General features: G+C 47.0%; 1 protein-coding gene across 1 annotated transcript in view; it reads left to right on the top strand.

Annotated features, from left to right (window-relative positions):
- Positions 1-18,010, top strand: part of LOC146799281 (uncharacterized) — a 94,577-nt gene extending 76,567 nt beyond the window's left edge. Inside the window, exon 2 of the transcript XR_014968879.1 lies at positions 17,781-18,010. The gene's annotated coding sequence lies outside the window, so the exon portion shown is untranslated. The remainder of the gene's footprint in view (positions 1-17,780) is intronic.
- The last annotated feature ends 955 nt before the right edge of the window (positions 18,011-18,965 follow it).

The following is an 18,965-nucleotide window of genomic DNA, read 5'->3' as shown; positions in this document are numbered from 1 at the left end:
ATTCTGACTATTTTAGAAATGCCGCTTTTAGAAGTGGTACAAAAGGGGGTGGTGATGGACAGAATGCAGAACAATGTCATACATTCACCCCAGTACAGAGATCTGGGCCTAAATCCATGTCTAAACTGGGGTGGTGTAGTGGGCAAAAGAACGATGGATTTAACCCAGATCTCTTGACTGGGGGAGAATGTATGCATTGTCAGCATTCCGTCCATCATTTGTTTGTTGTAACGCTTTTAGAAGTGGGCGTTTCTGTGTGCTGTGTGTCCTTGTGCCTGCCTGTTGTGTATTGCATGTCTGGCTCTGAAGTGACAGGGGCCGGGGAGGTGCAGTAGCTCCAGAGGGGCAGGGCGAGTCAGCGCTAGGCTGAATATGCCGATCTGCATTTGGAGTAGTGGGAGGAGTAGCACCTGGACCTGAATAGGACTGTGCCTGCCTTACACAATGCTGGCTCTGCCCCCTGTGGTATGTCTGGGGCTAGAGCCTACACTAATAACGGAGATTGTTGTGCACTGTAAATATGTTTTCAAGTGCCCCCCAGAACTGGTTTAGATCAGGTACAGAGTCATGTGCCAGGGGGAGAACAAAGACATTGGCAGTATAAATATTAGGGCTGTGACCCCATGTTTGTGGTTACCTGCTTGAAGCTGAAGTACTACTGGGCATTAGGAGGAACGGCTGTGGGACCCAGCTGCTGCCTTCTGGGGCTCCTACATGCTGGCCTGCCTGTTTTCAGCTCTACCCTAGGGAACTTTGGACGTAGCGTCGGGCTGAGTGTTTTATCTTTATTGCCCTTGGAGCCCAAGAAGGGGACTTCTGCTTTCAAGCCTGTAAAAAGAGCGCTGCCAGCTCCCTGTTTCGTGTTCCATGGGGGAGGACGGCTGAGCGCTGTATTCCTCCACCGATTCTTCTAGCAGCCCGAGTGGAAGGCTGCTCTGCTGTGGAGGTTGCAATCTGCGCATTGAGCACGTGGCCGTGCAGCGTGTTGAGCTGCCTTGCTGGGGCCAAGAGGTCGCGGAGGCTTCGCTCTGTGAAAACCAAAAGCCAGGCGAGGAGCGCCAGACCTTGGGCGGGGAAAGCCAGAGGGAACAGAGCCAGTGCTGGAAGTCAGGCAAGCCTGTGCCTGAGGGTGGGCAGGGCTCCCGTGTTGCCGCTTAGAGCTTCGCGTGCTGCTGAGCCTGTCTGTGGACGGGCTCTGGGTACAGCCGGAGGAAGATCCGTAGCCTGCTAGGTTTCTCCCCCTGCCTCTTCCCGTTGTTTCGCCTGGAGCAGAGAGCCTCCCGTGGAGGAGGCCGAGGAGAGGAAAGGCCCCGTTGAGTGGGGCTTGTGAGGCACACTGTTGGTGCCTGATTATCGTCACGTGCAAAAAAGAACTATTGATGGACAGAATGCAGAACAATGTCATACATTCACCCCAGTACAGAGATCTGGGCCTAAATCCATCGTCTTTTTGCTCACCATGCCATTCCAGTTTGGACCCAGCCATATGCAAATCAGTCTTGATCCTGTGCCCAATGGGAACAGACCAGCCTGAACTGCCAGGCCAGGTCCTCCCTGGACTGAAAACAAGCAGCCTAGGACCGGTTTCGGGGTTTCACCCCTCATCAGCCAGGATAGCTTGATTCCACTGGCATGGAGAGCACGGGACTCACTCATGTCTGAGCATACCCGTCCCACTCGGGGTGAAAAATGCAAAAAAGAACTATTGATGGACAGAATGCAGAACAATGTCATACATTCACCCCAGTACAGAGATCTGGGCCTAAATCCATCGTTTTTTTGCTCACCATGCCATTCCAGTTTGGACCCAGCCATATGCAAATCAGTCTTGACCCTGTGCCCAATGGGAACAGTCCATCCCGAACTGCCAGGCAAGGTCCTCCCTGGACTGAAAACAAGCATCCTAGGACCAGTTTCGGGGTTTTACCAATCTTCAGCCGGGATAGCTTGATTCCAGTGGCATGGAGAGCACGGGACTCACGTCTGAGCATACCTGTCCCACACGGGGTGACAAATGCAAAAAAGGACTATTGATGGACAGAATGCAGAACAATGTCATACATTCGCCTCAGTACAGAGATCTGGGCCTAAATCCATCGTTTTTTTGCTCACCATGCCATTCCAGTTTGGACCCAGCCATATGCAAATCAGTCTTGACCCTGTGCCCAATGGGAGCAGTCCAGCCTGAACTGCCAGGCCAGGTCCTCCCTGGACTGAAAACAAGCATCTACGCCACTGGAGTCAAGCTATCCTAGCTGAAGAGGGGTGAAACCCCGAAACCGGTCCTAGGATGCTTGGTTCTGGTCCAGGGAAGACATGGCTTGGCAGTTCGGGCTGGACTGTTCCTATGAGGCACAGGGTCAAGACTGATTTGCATATCACTATGTCTGAACTGGGGTGGCGTGGTGAGCAAAATAACGATGGATAAAATCCAGATCTGTGACTGGGGGTGAATGTTTTGCCAATGTGCAACATTCCGTCCATCATCTTGTGTGTTTTGCTTTTCGCCCTATGTGGGAAGGGTATGCCCAGACGTGGTTCCCATGCTCATAACGCCATTGGAGTCAAGCTATCCTGGCTGAAGAGGGGTGAAACCCCGAAACCGGTCCTAGGATGCTTGGTTCTGGTCCAGGGAAGACAAGGCTTGGCAGTTCGGGCTGGACTGTTCCTATGAGGCACAGTGTCAAGACTGATTTGCATATGGCCATGTCTGAACTGGGGTGGCGTGGTGAGCAAAATAACGATGGATTAAACCCAGATCTGTCACTGGGGGTAAATGTTATGCCAATGTGCAACATTCCGTCCATCATCTTGTGTGTTTTGCTGTTCGCCCTATGTGGGAAGGGTATGCCCAGACGTGGGTCACGTGCTCACTACGCCACCGGAGTCAAGCTATCCTGGCTGAAGAGGGGTGAAACCCCGAAACCGGTCCTAGGATGCTTGGTTCTGGTCCAGGGAAGACATGGCTTGGCAGTTCGGGCTGGACTGTTCATATGAGGCACAGGGTCAAGACTGATTTGCATATGGCCATGTCTGAACTGGGGTGGCGTGGTGGGCAAAATAATGATGGATTAAACCCAGATCTGTGACTGGGGGTGAATATTTTGCCAATGTGCAACATTCCGTCCATCATCTTGTGTATTTTGCTGTTCGCCCTATGTGGGAAGGGTATGCCCAGACGTGGGTCCCGTGCTCACTACGCCACTGGAGTCAAGCTATCCTGGCTGAAGAGGGGTAAAACCCCGAAACTGGTCAAGGATGCTTGTTTCTGGTCCAGGGAAGACATGGCTTGGCAGTTCGGGCTGGACTGTTCCTATGAGGCACAGGGTCAAGACTGATTTGCATATGGCCATGTCTGAACTGGGGTGGCGTGATGAGCAAAGTAACGATGGATTAAACCCAGATCTGTGACTGGGGGTGAATGTTTTGCCAATGTGCAACATTCCGTCCATCATCTTGTGTGTTTTGATTATCGTCACAGCTGCACCGCCGGATTGCAGGCAGCTGCAACGTGGGGGCACTCCTGTTTGGAACCGAGGGTGAGTTGCACCCCCGCCCCCTTTTGTCTTTGTCATTGTGGTGGCTGCATCTGCAGCCAGGGGGGCAGTTTGGAGGCCTTGTGTTAGGAGAGCCATGACTTTGGGGACAGAGGGCATTGTGGGGAAGCCCAAGATGGGCTCTCGAGGAGCAGGCTAGTCGGCCTTGTGCTTGCTTTGTGTTTTGGGTGGGTGTACAGCCCCTGGGTGATATGTGCACCTTATCAATGATTACGGTGCACTGGCGCTGATTAGGATGTATGCCTAAGAGGGGCATGAGGTGTTATGGAAATGAAGCATTGCTGATGATGTTTTTTGCCTAATGTGTTTATGCTAAGTGCACTATTGCCAGTAATTACTGGTTGTTTCTATTTCGTTACTTGTGAGTTCTAATGGTTATGACAATGGCCCGATTGGCCCTGTCATGTATATATTCCCTGTAAAGTCATACCTAGTGCCAGGTGGCGCAGGTATATATGTGATTGTGTTCTAATGTGTTTTATGAGTAATACAAAGGCTATTTTTGATATAACCTTGTGTGGAGTTTCTTTTGTGAAGTGCCTAGTGTGTCGCTGCTGTGAGTGTGTGTTGCGCAAACGCTTTGCACATTGCCTCTGGGATAAGCCTGACTGCTCTGCCAAGCTACCAAGGGGGTGAGCAGAGGTTATCTTCAGCGTGTAACTCCCTTGCCCTGACTAGAGTAGTGGTCTCTGCCTGGCTTAGGCACATGCCCTATCCAACCAGAAATTCCATTTCTAACATTGGTTGTCAGTGGTGAGGATAGGACTTGCGTTTGCGCAGTACCACAGCGACACCTGGTTGCACTACGAACTCTACAGTTTAGATAAATCACATGTTTGGGATTTTTTTCTCCTGATTTTTATTTCTCCTGAAAGTGTCATTTTAATACTGTTTTCCTGCTCTTCTAAATTTTTGGTCACCCTTTAAGTGTCAGTCATGTCTCACCTCAGTGATCCAGCAGTTGTTGTGACAGAAAGTGCATTTAATGTAAACATGTTGCATAAGTATATGGTGAAGGACCTAAAGAGGTTCTGTAGGGATCTTGGGTGACAGGTGGTTAGCTCTGCCAGGAAGGTGTAACTGCGGGAGGTCGTGTTGGCTTGTTGGATATCCAAAAACCGGGTGAGGAAGGAGACTGGGAAGGAGGACCCCGAGAGCAGTGAGGTCTCTGAGAGAGAGGGTCCCCGACCAGCACCCCTAGAGGGCAGTGGCCCTGGAGAATCTGAGCAGGAGGGAGAAAATGACAGGGCAGGTACGCCAGTAGGTAGTGAGGACCCCGTAGAGAGGGAGTCGCTTGCTGGGTTCAGTGCCGGGGGCAGTGCCCCATCCCTTTCCCTGTCCCCAGAGGAGTGGGTGGATAGGAGGGAAGAAAGGGAGCATCAGCTGGCTTTGGAAAGGCTCAGACTGGAGAATGCCAACGAGATAGCGCAGCTGGGTGTGGAGGAGAAAAAGGCTGAGGTTGAGAGAGCCTTAGTTCACGTGAGGATGGCGGGGGCAGAGAGTGCCTTTGCCAGAGAAAGCTAGCTCTTGAGGATACGTCCTGTGAGTGTAGTTTTAGTGGTCTGGATTCATCAGTGAGGGTGGGGTCCAGTGGTGGCAGAAAAAGAGATTCCACTGTAGGAAGTCCCAATCCCAGACCATGGTACCTAGTTTCCTGGAAGAGGGTGTCACACCTGAGCGGTATAGGTTGAGGTTCAGGGGCAGTAGGAAACTGTCTCACCAGTCTTGGGGGAGTTTGTGGATGAGTGTTGTAATGCACTAGATGGTTGGGTGATGGGTAGCACGGCAAACAATTTTAAAGGGCTGTTCAATCTGATTGTCAGAGAGCACATGTTTCATTGTTTTTTTTTGTTTGATCTGTTTATTAAAGATTTCGTAATTGTGAACATAGATAGAAAGTGGTACATCATCTTAGAAAACACCATTCAAAACAGTAGGTAAATAATATGTATGAATCACAAATTAGCTGTACATTAGCATAGTTACATCTGTTAAGTTTGCATGTCTAAGCTTTACACATGACATATCCCATCCATCATATGACCTCCACCCACCTTTCAGCATAATGCACAATCATATTATAACAAAATAAGACTGGATCTAAACAATACTCTTCTATCACAAAAATTCGGTGCATCTGTCCCCCAATCATAGCTTTCAATGCATCCCAAACAATAGTGAGTAAAGCTTAACCTTTATTGAATACGAATATTATTTTAAAGCAAGAACCATGAACTTAATATGAGCTGTATGCCTTAATAATTTCAAATGTCCAACATGAGGGAAGGATCCCGCCCAAGGTGGAGTTATGTCTAACAAACTGCGAAAAAAGCGCAATGGTCTGAAACAATTCACAGGTGTCTCTTAATCCCGAGAGTCGAGATGATACAACGACTAGCTAAAATCAGATCAATCTGTGACATCATATCATGTGGGGCTCAATAGAATGTAAAGGCTGGCTCAACCTCCCAACAAGCCTGCCACACGTCCTGAGGGGCATGTGAATCCATCAGCTGGTTAAAAGCAGACATCCGTCTGGTAGCTACCTTGCTCTCAGAAGTTGATTCTAAACGAGGTTCCAATACTAAAGTCCCTGCATATTATAATCGGCCCATTCCACAAACTCAGTTCCAAAAGCAGGAAGTTAAAAATAGAGGGATCATCCATGTTTGGGAGCATAAGACCCACAGAACGTGAGTTGAAAATTAGCTTTCATTATTTAAGCGATCAGCCAGCGACCCTCATGTCAGTGATAACCTGAGTGGCGGACCACTCACTGTTACTTGCGAGTAGTCCAACCCCCGGCCACTGACCTTTCACTGCCAGCAGCGGCCAAAATCTTGTAGCCTAACTTCTCAACTTTAATAACCTCCTGTAAGATTAAATGGGTCACCTGTAAGCATACCAGCTGTGGTTTAAGGAAGTTAATCTCTTCCTTAACATAACGGAACTTGGCGGCTGCTCTCAAACTGTCCACGTTCCCACTGTGAAAATGAATACCCTGGCTACCCCGACCATCATTCTCAGTCATCAAAAAGAGTTAGATCTCTGCATATGAAAATATATTTAACAGCCATAATTGATACTTTCCCATTTTGAAACATGTGCAACTCCCACGTGAGTCCTTTCATCCCTGTATCAATATACAAATCTGCCCTCCCCAGGCCCAGGACCGCATCCCCCTTCGCGCCCTTCCTTCTCCTCAGACACAACCACATACCCTTCCCAAAGCCCAAACCTATCCTAATCCCTAAGGAAATAAGGATATTTCCCCCCTGACCCTCCTTACCACTGCCCTCACACAGTGTATAACTGGAAAAACATGTTTCATTGTTGGTTTCCAAGGTTACACCAACACCTGCAAGTTTTCTGATCCCAGGGAGCTTGCACGAGAGGCAGAGCTCTGGTTGAGTGCCCGAGGGTCTGAGAAGGCATTTGGGAGGGACCCTAAGGGGAGTGGCTCAGGTATTTCCCAACCAAGAGTGGTGGGAAAGGTTCTTAGTAGCCCAGATAGGTCCCGGTGTAGTGGGAGGGGTGTAGGGGCTCACATGATGTCTCCGCAGAGAAGGAGTGAGAATGGGATGCATCTCAATTTGCCCGAAACCCAGTCTCTGGGCCTGGAGGGTCCCCTAAGGGAACACCAGGTGGGGAGCCTAGGCTGTTCTGGTAGGCCAGCCGTTGAGGGGGATCTCCTAGTGTCAGGAGAACTGTAAGCAGAGCTTCACCAATTCTGGTGTCTGGCGGCGCCACTCCTAAATGGAGGGTGCAGGAGTCCAGATGGAGGGGTGAGAGGGGGAGAGAATCACCAGTGGGAGAACCAGTGGGTCAGGGGCCCGCCATAAGGGTTGAGCCTCCTAGGAGTGACCATGGTGACACCACTCCTGATTTGGGGGGGCCTTCGTGCACTGTTAGATGGACAGGGGTCAGAAGATCAGCGTCAGGCAGACTGTCACGCAACACACGAGGTATGTGTTACCCTTGGGGCGGGCTGTGTGCTCCCCCGGAAGTCCTGGTGTGCCAGGCAAGTGCTCAACCGCAGGGTGTAGTCCCTGGCTTGGGAGGCCAGGTTCAGGTTCTGCCTGACCTGGAGGAAAGGATATCTGTAACCAGTGTCCCTACCGTTTTGTCTTCTGGGGGTTACACTCCAGGTGGGAGGGTGCAGAACTCTGGAAGGGGGTGCAGAGGGAGGGAGTCCTTGCCTCTGACCCCGGTTCAACCTGAGGGTTTAGATCCTAGGTTGGGAGACCAGTTGCAGGAGAGCGGTCCTTAACTGGTGGGAGAATTGTGTGGGAGGGCGGATTCCAGCATTCTGACAGTTTTGAGTTCTGAGGGTGCCTCTCCTAGTAGAAGAGTGCGGAATCTCAGAAGGAGAGGTAGGAGGCCTTAAATAAAGTTAACCCAGATAGCATATCTTGTTGTGCAGCCTCAGGATGTGACGATTGCGCAAGACACTAAGGCTGTTAATTCTTACCGTTTCTTCATTTGTGTGTTCTTCCCAAAGCTCTATTTACCCCCTGGGCGTCCCTTGTTTGTGATCTTTTGCTATAAAAACCCATGTAACCAGTGCTTAATTTGTGCTGGGGCTTTCCGGTGCTTAGCACTGGCACTTATTTATCAGGCCGGGTCTAGACCTGAGTGCCTGCCACTGCCAACTCACATCAACCCTGAATGACTGCATGTGTGTCACTGTGACACACGAATATAATCTACTGTTGTTTACTCACACTCTGTCTTTCCAGTGAAGTGTGCTTCGCCCATAACAAATCCATGCCTTCAGTCAGTGTTGCCGGTGAGCGGTACAGTGATTTGGGTGGATTTGGTCCTTTGGAGCTGCTGTGACAGCGTGCGTAAAGCGTAACCAAGCGTAACCTTTTTAGAGTCCACTCCCGCCCGCCTTATCATCATGACCACACTGCAGTTCGGAGAGAATGCACTATTATTTGAAGCAGTGTGTAGTATGCAGTGTGCAGCAGAACAGCAGGCCTCCTAATAAGGCAGGGACGGTCTGTAACTGCAGCAGTGTTATGTAACAGAGTAAGTAGTAATCAACGCCGGGAGCCTGGAAGGGCGGGAGCTGGGCTAGCTTTAAAATGGGCTGGTTTTGTTACTGGGGCCTATTTATTTATGTTTTTTACCAAAATCGGCCCACTGTAACAAAATGAGTGTTACAGTGCTGCTGCCTAATAGTGTTCAAAATCTTGATTAAATCCCCCTGGGCCCTTGTGTGACCAAAAATGTCAGTTTATCAAGTGGGATTCGATGTCTTCCCACTTTCCGAGTTCAGATATGCCAGCAAGTCATCTAAGCCATAGGTTCATTCTGGCAAAGCACTCCGGAAGGTGGGAATCTTACGTCACCCTTTTGTTTAATTCCAGCACTCTACACAGTCTTTCAGTGAGTGCAGTGTTGCCCACAGATTCTCGGTTAGTACTCTTCGCTCGATGTTATGGTAAATGTGTGCATACACACAGATACCTAAATGTGTATGTTTCACAGTTAATGCCTCAGTGGTTCATCATCATCAACGGCTGGGTGGATTGGAAAATGCATGGTTTCTCGTTGTTTCCACTAGACAAAGAGGCATGACTGTTCCATGAAGAGAGTCAAACATTGAGACTAAGCCTGCTCGCAATTGTCTCCTAAAATAAAGCAGGTGATCTGTGTGACCCTCTGAGTATTGTAACCCTGTCACTGCCCCTTTGTTTCTCAGCATGTTGACAGGGGGTTCCAGACTAGAGTGCGATTAGCATGATTGATAGCTGGCATACCTGTGTATTGCCAAGGGACACTGCAAAGGTGATAATATTATTTTACCTGTCTTTACTTTTGCCGATGGTACAGCATTAAATAGAGAGATCCTGTGACATATCCCCTCACAGAATACGATGTGACGGAATATTGCAAGCATATATGGCAAATTCAGAGGATCAAATTCTTTCTGTTGTTTTATTGACTCGGCTAGGGCCTCCTGGTGCAGATGCATTTGCCACATAATGTATTATATGCTTCATGGGTTGCCTTTTTCAACAAAAAAATGTTCTCGCTCAATTGGTTAAAAAGTTATTGAACATGCAAGCAACAGATGTTGCTGAGTAGTTGAAGGCACTTTGCAAAGGTTGACTAACCACCTTTCTTTTGCTTATTGCTATATTTTTGTGTTAAACTGATACTAATAAGGTGCAGTCAATGCCCAGGAAGTATTAACAAGTGTAAAACTGACAAAATAATGAAGTATCATAAAAGGTCCCTCATTGTGCTATATAATTTGCCTTTTCTTCCCGCATTATTTACTCAACCCTGCTGCATAATTTGGCCCTTCCTTGACACAAAATTCCAGTGGCCCAGAGGAAGTGGATGGAGCCAGTGGAGGAAGTGGGTGGAGCCGAGGAAAGTGAGTGCGGCCTTTGACAAACATTTGAGCACCTGTACTTCATTCTTTACAAATTAAGCACTGCATGTAACCATCATTCAGTGTGCTTCCTCCTTGAGTATCTCTATGGTGTTTGTCGGACAAGGCCCCATTCATGAATGCTAATAAATGAACTTTGGTTTGTACTTCACTCCAGTGTCGAATCCGCCTCACTTGTTTAGAATCCGTGGACGAAGGTTGACCCTGCACCAGTGGGTTTTTTAATAAATTTTGCTTCCACAAATTGGCGCCCAATGTGGGACCCCATCGAAGGCCTGCAGTCAGACCGAGGAAGGAGATCGTGTAGGTAAGATGAACTTCACTGAGGAGCGCACCACTTCAAGAGACTAGTTCTCGTGTCCAAGGTGATTTTTCAGCTCTCCGACTCTGATCTTCCCGGCGGCTGCTAACCTCGACTGGGGCCCTCGGACGGTCATTCTTTTGGATCATGGAGGATCGACAGGTGGGAGTTGAAGACTACGAATAAGGTAGATTTGTATTGAACCAGTTCTTATGGTTATTTGGAATTTGTTTGCCATTTGTTTGAAATCTGTTTGGAACTTTTTTGGAATTTGCTATTTGTATTGATTAACATTTTTTCTTACAGGTAATGTGAGAACATTTTTTCTCTCTCTGTTTATAAGTTTTTATATCTTATATAACATGCCTCTAATTAGCACACTTTAGAATTTTTGTTGCTGCGATAAGCAGATCATTTTGGAAGCAAGTCAGCCGGCGCCACCGGAAGGTACGCCGAATTTTGAGATGTACATCAAATATGGTATTTGTCCCATCATGTATAATACATTGTGGAACAAATATACAAAAGGGGATCCATGGACCCTCATAAACTTGAGCACTTAGAAAAACGATTGTTTGTAAAGGAAGTTACGCCAGCTATGTTTGACCGTTTGTGTATGTGGAGGAAAGAAGTGAAGGAGCGGCAGCTCAAGGCAGAGAAGGTACAAAGGAAACAGGAAGGGAAGACAGAGTATCAGAAGTATAGGGGATTGAAGGATAAGGAAGTTCAGGAGAAAAAGGAATGTTTCGATCGAGAGCATAGATTGCTAATATCTAAGGAATATATAGTCAGACGACAGTAGCAGCTCAGGTCCACCAAGAAGATGTAGATTCAGATATTGATGGATTATTGATTGAACGACCCCCATCCCCATATGTACCTTTGACACCTCTTCCCCCTGGACCACCAAATGTCGCACCCCCTGTACCTCCGGCTCCACCTCCTCTACCCGCGGTTGTCCAACTCCCTATTTTCCAACCAGTACAGATCCATCCTTTATCCCCTCCATCCCAAGCCACTGCGCCCGAAATGGCCGATGATCCTGTACCTCCAGTACTTGTCGCGGCCCTCGAATTCTTCGTTCTGCTGTACCTCAGTCACGACAGGATGCAATAAGGCTGATAGTATTGAATTGGTTGTGTGATCTAGAAATGGAGGTAGAAGAAATGATAGATCAGATACAGGATTTTTCTGAGGGCGAGCTTCTTTGTCTCTTAAATAAGCTTTCTCACCAACTCATGGTCCAATGGGAGATGACTACAGGACAAAATTGTCCCAATGATGTTAGAGCCAGTAGTCGACAGTGTCAGGTAGGAGCCTTCCCTGTAAGTAGAGTTAACACTGCCATAACAACGATAATTGGATATCGTAATGAACTTTTTTCCTCTCCACGGATAAGACCCATGAGGGAAGCCGCACCCCAGTTTGGTGCCGCAAGAGGGAATGCAGATAATGATGACCGCAATAGTCCCGATGCTAGAGCCCACTTTATGTATAATTGGATATATACACCCTGGAAAAGGACGTATGTACTCACTTTAAAGGCCTCCTTACCGGACATACGGAAAAATCCTAGAGGATTTTATGATGACGTTCAGGCAGCTATTAATTCCTGCGTCATGACCTTAGCTGATATTAATATGTTTTTTGGTATGATCCGACCACCAGATATGTGGCGACTTACTCGAAAACAGGATCATGCTGTTGATTTGGGAGGAGACTGGGCTGCCATAATAGCAGCCGACTTCGATAGGAAGGCTGGTAAGAAATCTAGTCAGCTCATACTGGATCTCCCTGGTAACATACTCGGCTGTATTAGATCCAGTGGCCAGAGGACTTCCGGGCTGTCTTAGGGTGGTTGCCGCCACTGCCATCTCTATACGACAATCTGAAGGGATAGTGTTGAGTAGCAAGCTTATGTTTATAGACGCACTCCTTAACCAGACCAAGACACAACATTTAACTAGCGCTAGACTCACAGGATTCAAACTTATGCTCTTGGCACCCCATATTATACTCAAGAGATGTTTGACATTGAACCCAGCTACATTGTTACCTTTACCAGCTGAACAATCTCATGATTTGCATGATTGTGTTTTCCTGACAGAAGAACAAACCAAGGGAAGAGTAGATCTTAAAGATACACCTTTGCTAGATCCTGAGGGAGAATTGTTCGTGGATGGTTCCTGTTTGAGCTTATCTGATGGCACCACCTCTGCATCCTATGCCATAACCACATTACAAACAGTTGTAGAAACAGCCAGTATTTTGCAAAAATCTGCCCAAGCTGCTGAACTCATTGCGCTTTTGAGGGCTTGTGAATTTAGTCAAGGGTTATCAGTAAACATTTACACGTATAGTCAGTATGCATTTGGTGTGGCTCACAACTTTGGCAAGCTTTGGAAGGAACGGGGTTTCCAAACCTCCCATGGTTTTAAAATACAGCACGGCGAATTGGTAAATAGTCTCCTTACTGCCTTGACATTGCCAAAAAGTGTGGCCATTATCAAATGTAGTGCCCACAAGAAAGTTACAGACAAGGTGGGACAAGGAAGTGCTTTCATAGGTGAAGTTGCACGAAATACTGCGAATACACACACGAGTAGGATGTATGTACCACGATCCCAAGCTGAAAGATGGGAAAATATGTATACGGAGATCAAGGAAATACAGCAGTCAGCAACTGAACAAGAAAGAGCAGAATGGAAAAAGGAAGGGGAGTTAGATGATGAAGGATGTTGGAGGTCCAAAGATATGTCGAAATGGAAATTGCCTTATGCCTATTTACTGCCCTTTGTAACCATGGCTCATGGACCTGCTCACATTAGTGCTAAAACACCGTCTCCCAACTAGAACAGGTCTGGGATAATCATCACATTCGGAAAACAGCTGAGCATCTAGTTAGACATTGCATGATATGTCTACAGCATAATCCGGGAAGGGAGTATTAAAGCTTACTGGTGGATTTTCTCCACCCTAGGTACCCTTCGAAGCACTTCAAATGGATTATATTCAGTTAGAGCGCTGTAATAATTTGAAGTATGCATTAGTAGTGGTTTGTTCCTTTAGCAAGTGGGTGGAGGCTTATCCAACCAAAGACAACACAGCCTTGACAACAGCTAAAATTCTGCTAAAGGAGTTCTTTCCCCGTTTTGGAGTTTGTAGAGTTCTATGGAGTGACAATGACCCCCACTTCACTGACCAGATAATAGAATACCTAATGAAGGGTTTAGGGGTAAACCAGAAGTTTCATGCAGCTAATCATCCCCAGGTAGCGGGTCTAGTAGAGAAGTACAACGCCACATTGAAGTTGAAACTTGCGAAGATACAAGCAACAACTGGCCTTAATGGGCCAAATGCCTTGCCTTTAGCACTGTTATCTGTTCGTTCCATCCCACATAGTAGGATTGGACTTTCTCCCTACGAAATAGTTTTTGGCAGCCCTATGAATGTATGGGGACCCCCAAGGCCAAATGTAATAAAAGAAATACTGTACGTTTTTTGCACGCCACGCCATTCCAGTTTAGACCCAGCCATATGCAAATCAGTCTTGCTTCTGCTCCCCAAGGGAACAGTCCAGCCCGAACTGCCAGACCAGGTCCTTCTTGTGGGCCAGAATCAAGCATCCTGGGACCAGTTTCAGGGTATCACCCCTCATAGGCCAGGGTAGCCTGAATCTGGTGGCGTAGCAAGCACGGAATCCACGCCTGGGCATACCCTTGCCACTTAATGCGACAGATGCAAAAAGAACAAATGATGGACGGAATGCTGAAGAAATCAAACATTCAACCCCATTTGGTCAAGCAGCAACCACAATCCTTGTCAGGGTAAGGCACAAGCAAACCTCACAACCTTCTTGTAGCGTGGTACAGAGCAGTCAAGCTTAACTTGAAAGCAATGTGTAAAGTATTTGTGCAACGCTTCAAACAGTAATATAATGAAAACACCACACAAAAAAAGATCCCATACAATTTTGCAAATATACAGCTTTCTTCAATAAATAAAAAAAGACGAAAATGGCAAAAATCCAATTAATAGAACTGAAGATATTTAGTTTTAAAGATTTAGATCAAAATAGCTCCAAAAACTATAAAGTGCCAACTGTGGATATCTGGAGGTGCCAGAAAGGGACAAATTCACAAGTTCATGCTGACTGCGATGGAGAGCTGGCTGTCTACAGGGACCCAGTTAGGCGCACTTAACAAAATACCTTAAATCCTGGTTTGCGGAGTATTGTGAGGACACGTGTCGCAGATGTGTCATGCAGCCGGAGTGATGCATCGGTTCTGAGATGTGGAGAGGCTGCAATCTGAGGTCCTGCATTGTCGTCAAGGATCTAATCGACTGAGCTTGCGATGCGCAGTCCGACATCAAGGATGCAGCATGCAGTCAGGGCGATGCGTTGGTTCCGAGTTGCTGCAAGGCACCGATGTGGAGTCTGGCATCGTTGTGAAGACTGCAGTCCACAAGGGATGCGAAGGTCTGCGCTGAGATTGGATTGCAGTGTGGAGTGATATGGCAGTACGGATCTTTGCGACTGGTCTCATCCACACAGCAGGGGTGACGCATGGGTTCTGCTTGTGATTGTGCTGCACAGCAGAGGAGATTGGTAGGTTCCGCTGGATGCACAGAGGCTGACAGAGCACCTTAAGCTCACTTCCGAAGGTCCATGGCTGACAGGCACCACTTGTCAGGGTAGACTCACAGATGGCAGAGTCCAAGTGCAGATGCAAGGTTGTTGAGAACCTGTTATGTCCCTGATGTTTCAGATCAGGAGGCCAGCCAACTAGCCCTAGGAGTCACTATGGAGTCTGGGTTTAAGAGATGCAAGTCCAGTTCTTCTCACCCAGGCATGAGGACAGCAAGTCAGCACAGCAGGGCAGCAGTTTTTTTTAGAGCAGCAGTTCAACAGAGTGGCAGACCTTGTAACAGCACAGCAGTTCTTCCTGGCAGAGTATCCAGAGATCAAGACCTGTACTGTAGTGGTGGTGTCTGAGGTCCAGTATTTATATCCAGTTGTGTCTTTGAAGTAGGGAGAAACCTTTAGAGGGTTCCCTTTGAAGCCCTCGGGCATCCTGCCTTCTCAGTCCTGGTTCCAGACTAACTACGGGGTATACAGCCCTTTGTGTGGAGGCAGACACAGCCCACTCAGGTGTAAGTGGGGCTGTACCAGCTTCTCCCTCCCATCCTGCCTGTGTTGGCCCATCCAGCCACACCTTTGCTCCTTATTTTGAGTGGCTGTCTAGGAGTAATGCACAAAACCCAGCAATCGGCTACACCCAGTCATGTGACCAGAGACTGGCTACAGGCACTAAATACCTCATGCAGGAAAATGCCAACTTTCTAAAAGTAAAAATAACAATTGATGGAAGGAATGCTGATCAATTTCAAACATTCACCTCCAGTACAGAGATCTGGGCCTAATTCCATAATTTATTTTGCTCACCATGCCATTCCAGTTTGTTCTCAGCCATATATATGCAAATCAGTCTTGACCCTACTCCCTATGGAAACAGTCCAGCCCCAACTGCCAGGCAAGGTCCTCCCTGGACCGTAAACAAGCATCCAGGAGCTGGACTGTTCCCATGAGGAGCAGGGTCAAAACTGATTTGCATGTGGCTGGGGACAAACTGAAATGGTGTAGTGAGCAAAAGAACGATGGATTTAACCCAGATCTCTTGACTGGGGATGAATGTTTGACTTTGTTCAGCATTCCGTCCATCAATTGTTGTCGCAGCAACTTTCTAAAAGTGGCATTTTCAGAATTGTAATTTAAAATCCAACTTTATCATAAGTTAGGATTTTCAATTGTGATTCCAGAAATGCAAATTGTGAACTGGTTATTTTTACTATTTGGCAATTACACTTATAAAATGTAATAGAGTAACTCTAATGTTATCCTATGGGAGAGATAAACCTTGCAAGAGTGTAAGAATTTAAGAGTTTTTCTTTCCCAGAACATGTAAAACCTAAAAGTACATGTTCTACTTTTTAAATACATTGCACCCTACCAGCTGGACTGTCCAGGGCCTACCCTAGGGGTGACTTATATGTATTAAAAAGGAAGGTTTGAGCCTGGCAAGAGGTGTATTTTGTCAGGTCGAAATGGCAGTTACAAACTTCACACACAGGCTGCAATGTCAGGCCTGAGACATGTTTTAAAAGGGCAACTTAGGCGGGTGGTCGTCAATCATTGCTGCAGACCCACTAGTAGCATTTAATTTACAATTCCTGGGCACATGTAATGCCATTTTACTCTGGACTTTTAGGTAAATATAATATGCCAATTGAGGATAACCCAATGTTGCCATGTTTTAAGGAGATAGTCCATGCACTTTAGCTCTAGTTAGCAGTGATAAAGTGCGCAGAGTCCTTAAGGTTAGCAAAAATGAGATCAGAACAGTCACCAACTTCACTCTGAAAGAACACATTGCCAAAGAAATAAAGATGGCCAGGTTCCAGCTGTCATTTCCAATAAAAGTGAATCTGTTTCTTCCAGAAAGCGACTTCAGAACTGCTATTCAAATCCTCAAAGTATTGCATCTCTAAAATGGTAACACCCTGCTTCATGGCCTCCCAGATTTAAAATTGGCCCTGCTTAAAGGCATACTACAGGTTGGCTCATCCTGGGCCTAAAGAAATATGATCACATCACCTCCATCCTAACAGAACTCCATTGTCTTCCCTTGCCGGCCTGTACCATCTTCAAAAGTAGCTGCATCCTTTGCAAAGCAATCACGACCACAGTCCTTATCTGACAGATAAGCTCACTTTCTCCGGTAGTTCTCTGCACAGCCAGAACACAATGAGACGAGCGACTAAGAAGTGCAAAAAAGAAAAATCAAGGCAGTAAGCCTTTTCCATCTATGCACCTGGGATGTGAAACAACATCCCAGTATCCATCAGGAGCTTCACAGTTCTACTCCATTTAAGACAGACTTTGCGTCCTACCTCTCTAAAACACCCTACGTCACAATGCAGTAGCAATACACCTGTTTCCAGAACCCAAATACCTTGCCTTTGAGGCTGCACAGTGCTCTGCAGCCTTTTTGCTACACTTATACTATCAGATACCACCTACATAGGTACCGCTTTACCTAGTCTTTTGATGAATTTTATGTCATCGGTACCTCTTTAGCATTGTACCCATCAGGGTGTCCTCTGGGTTGTCATCTAGTGTTCTTACTACACTACAGTTTGGTCGGGCTGTTTCTTCTGGCTTATTTTCATCTACCATGGCCTTATGTATGTCACTGGATTGTGGTTCCCCCCTTTATGACTAAGAATGAATAAATATTACCTTGTAAAGCACAGAGATACCCAGGATAAGTGTCTCCTGGTGCTTACCAGAATAAGCTGACAAGGCTCATGAAACAGAGAATGAAACAAGTTACAAGTTGAATAATACATTTTTAAATCATTATGAAGTGTTATAAACGGAGTCCGAGCGCAGATAGAGAGGAAGGGTGTGCCATGTTTTACATAGTTATAGAGATGGTTCTTCTGTCCGTAGGTGCCAAGCAGAATTTGGGAATAAGTAACAGACAGGAAGAGATGAAGCGAAGAGTCCCAGAGAGTCGGTACCATGTAAACATGGTGTTCATGTTTGAAGATGAAGGGGAGAAAAGAGCTTCATGGAATATATTGCACCTTGAAAGTACAACACTTGTGAAGTGGAAGCCAGTGGAGCAATTTAAGATGACCAGATATTCTAGAGTTGAAGTCTAAACCTTGGACAAGATTTCCTGCCTGTGAGAAGTTGGCCTGGTATATGCTGTTCACTAGTTCTAGTGACCACCTTGTACCATGCCAAGCAACCCTTATGGTGTGGTTGTAAGTCAACCTTTTCGGACTAGCTGCCCTAGTGGTAGCGTAGGCTAAGCAGTCTTTGAGGCTAAACTCGTGAAGCGTGTTAAGCAAGCTGTTTTACCAATAGTAACCCCCTTTTATACCAATGAAAGGACACCACACAGATATATATTCAAAATATATATGTATTTATTTCTCAAAGTAACCCCTAGTCTCTTTATGAGCACAGGAGCACAAATCGTCAAACAAGATTATCACAGAATACACAGAAGTTGCACTTTATATGGATAGGCCCTGGTGGCCACTCGAACCATATACTAAAATAGTGGTATAAGTACCACGAACAGAAAAGGGAAAAGGCCTAGGGCCTCTAGAATCGCTGGGCCTACAAGGAGCTAACGTCAGTTAGTGACCAGGAGGTCCACGGGTGGCGTGTGCAGAGCAAATAGTCACACGCGTGCTCCCATAGGTTTCAATGGGTGCGTAAAAAGTACAAGGTTACTGCAAAAGGAATCTTCCGGATGACCTCGGAACTTAAGATTTGGAACACAGGCACTAGAGATGTAATACTACACATGGGCACCGGAGTACCAGCTTTACCTCACCCACAGGAAGCGGGTGCATAGGCCTCAAAGTGCGTCGGGTTTCTTCTATCTGTTCCGTTGAGCCTGGGACAAAGATGCTGCAGGCGGTCGGTCGGGAAGAGATGCAGTGGATCCAAGAGTGGATCGGAGATGTTGAAGACCTGTAAGCAGAGGGGACAGTGTTCACAGTCACTAGCCAGTGACCAGCGTGGCACCAGGTGGGTACCAGGCGATGTCGGGTGCAAACAGGTGATGAGGGGTAGCTTGTCTCCGCAGCCACGTGGTCCCTGAAGGTCGACGACGTC

The sequence above is a fragment of the Triturus cristatus genome, chromosome 9, assembly GCF_964204655.1.
Source record: "Triturus cristatus chromosome 9, aTriCri1.1, whole genome shotgun sequence".
NCBI lineage: Eukaryota > Metazoa > Chordata > Amphibia > Caudata > Salamandridae > Triturus > Triturus cristatus.
Note: the sequence above shows the minus strand (reverse complement) of the source record. Positions and strands in the feature narration are given on the sequence as shown.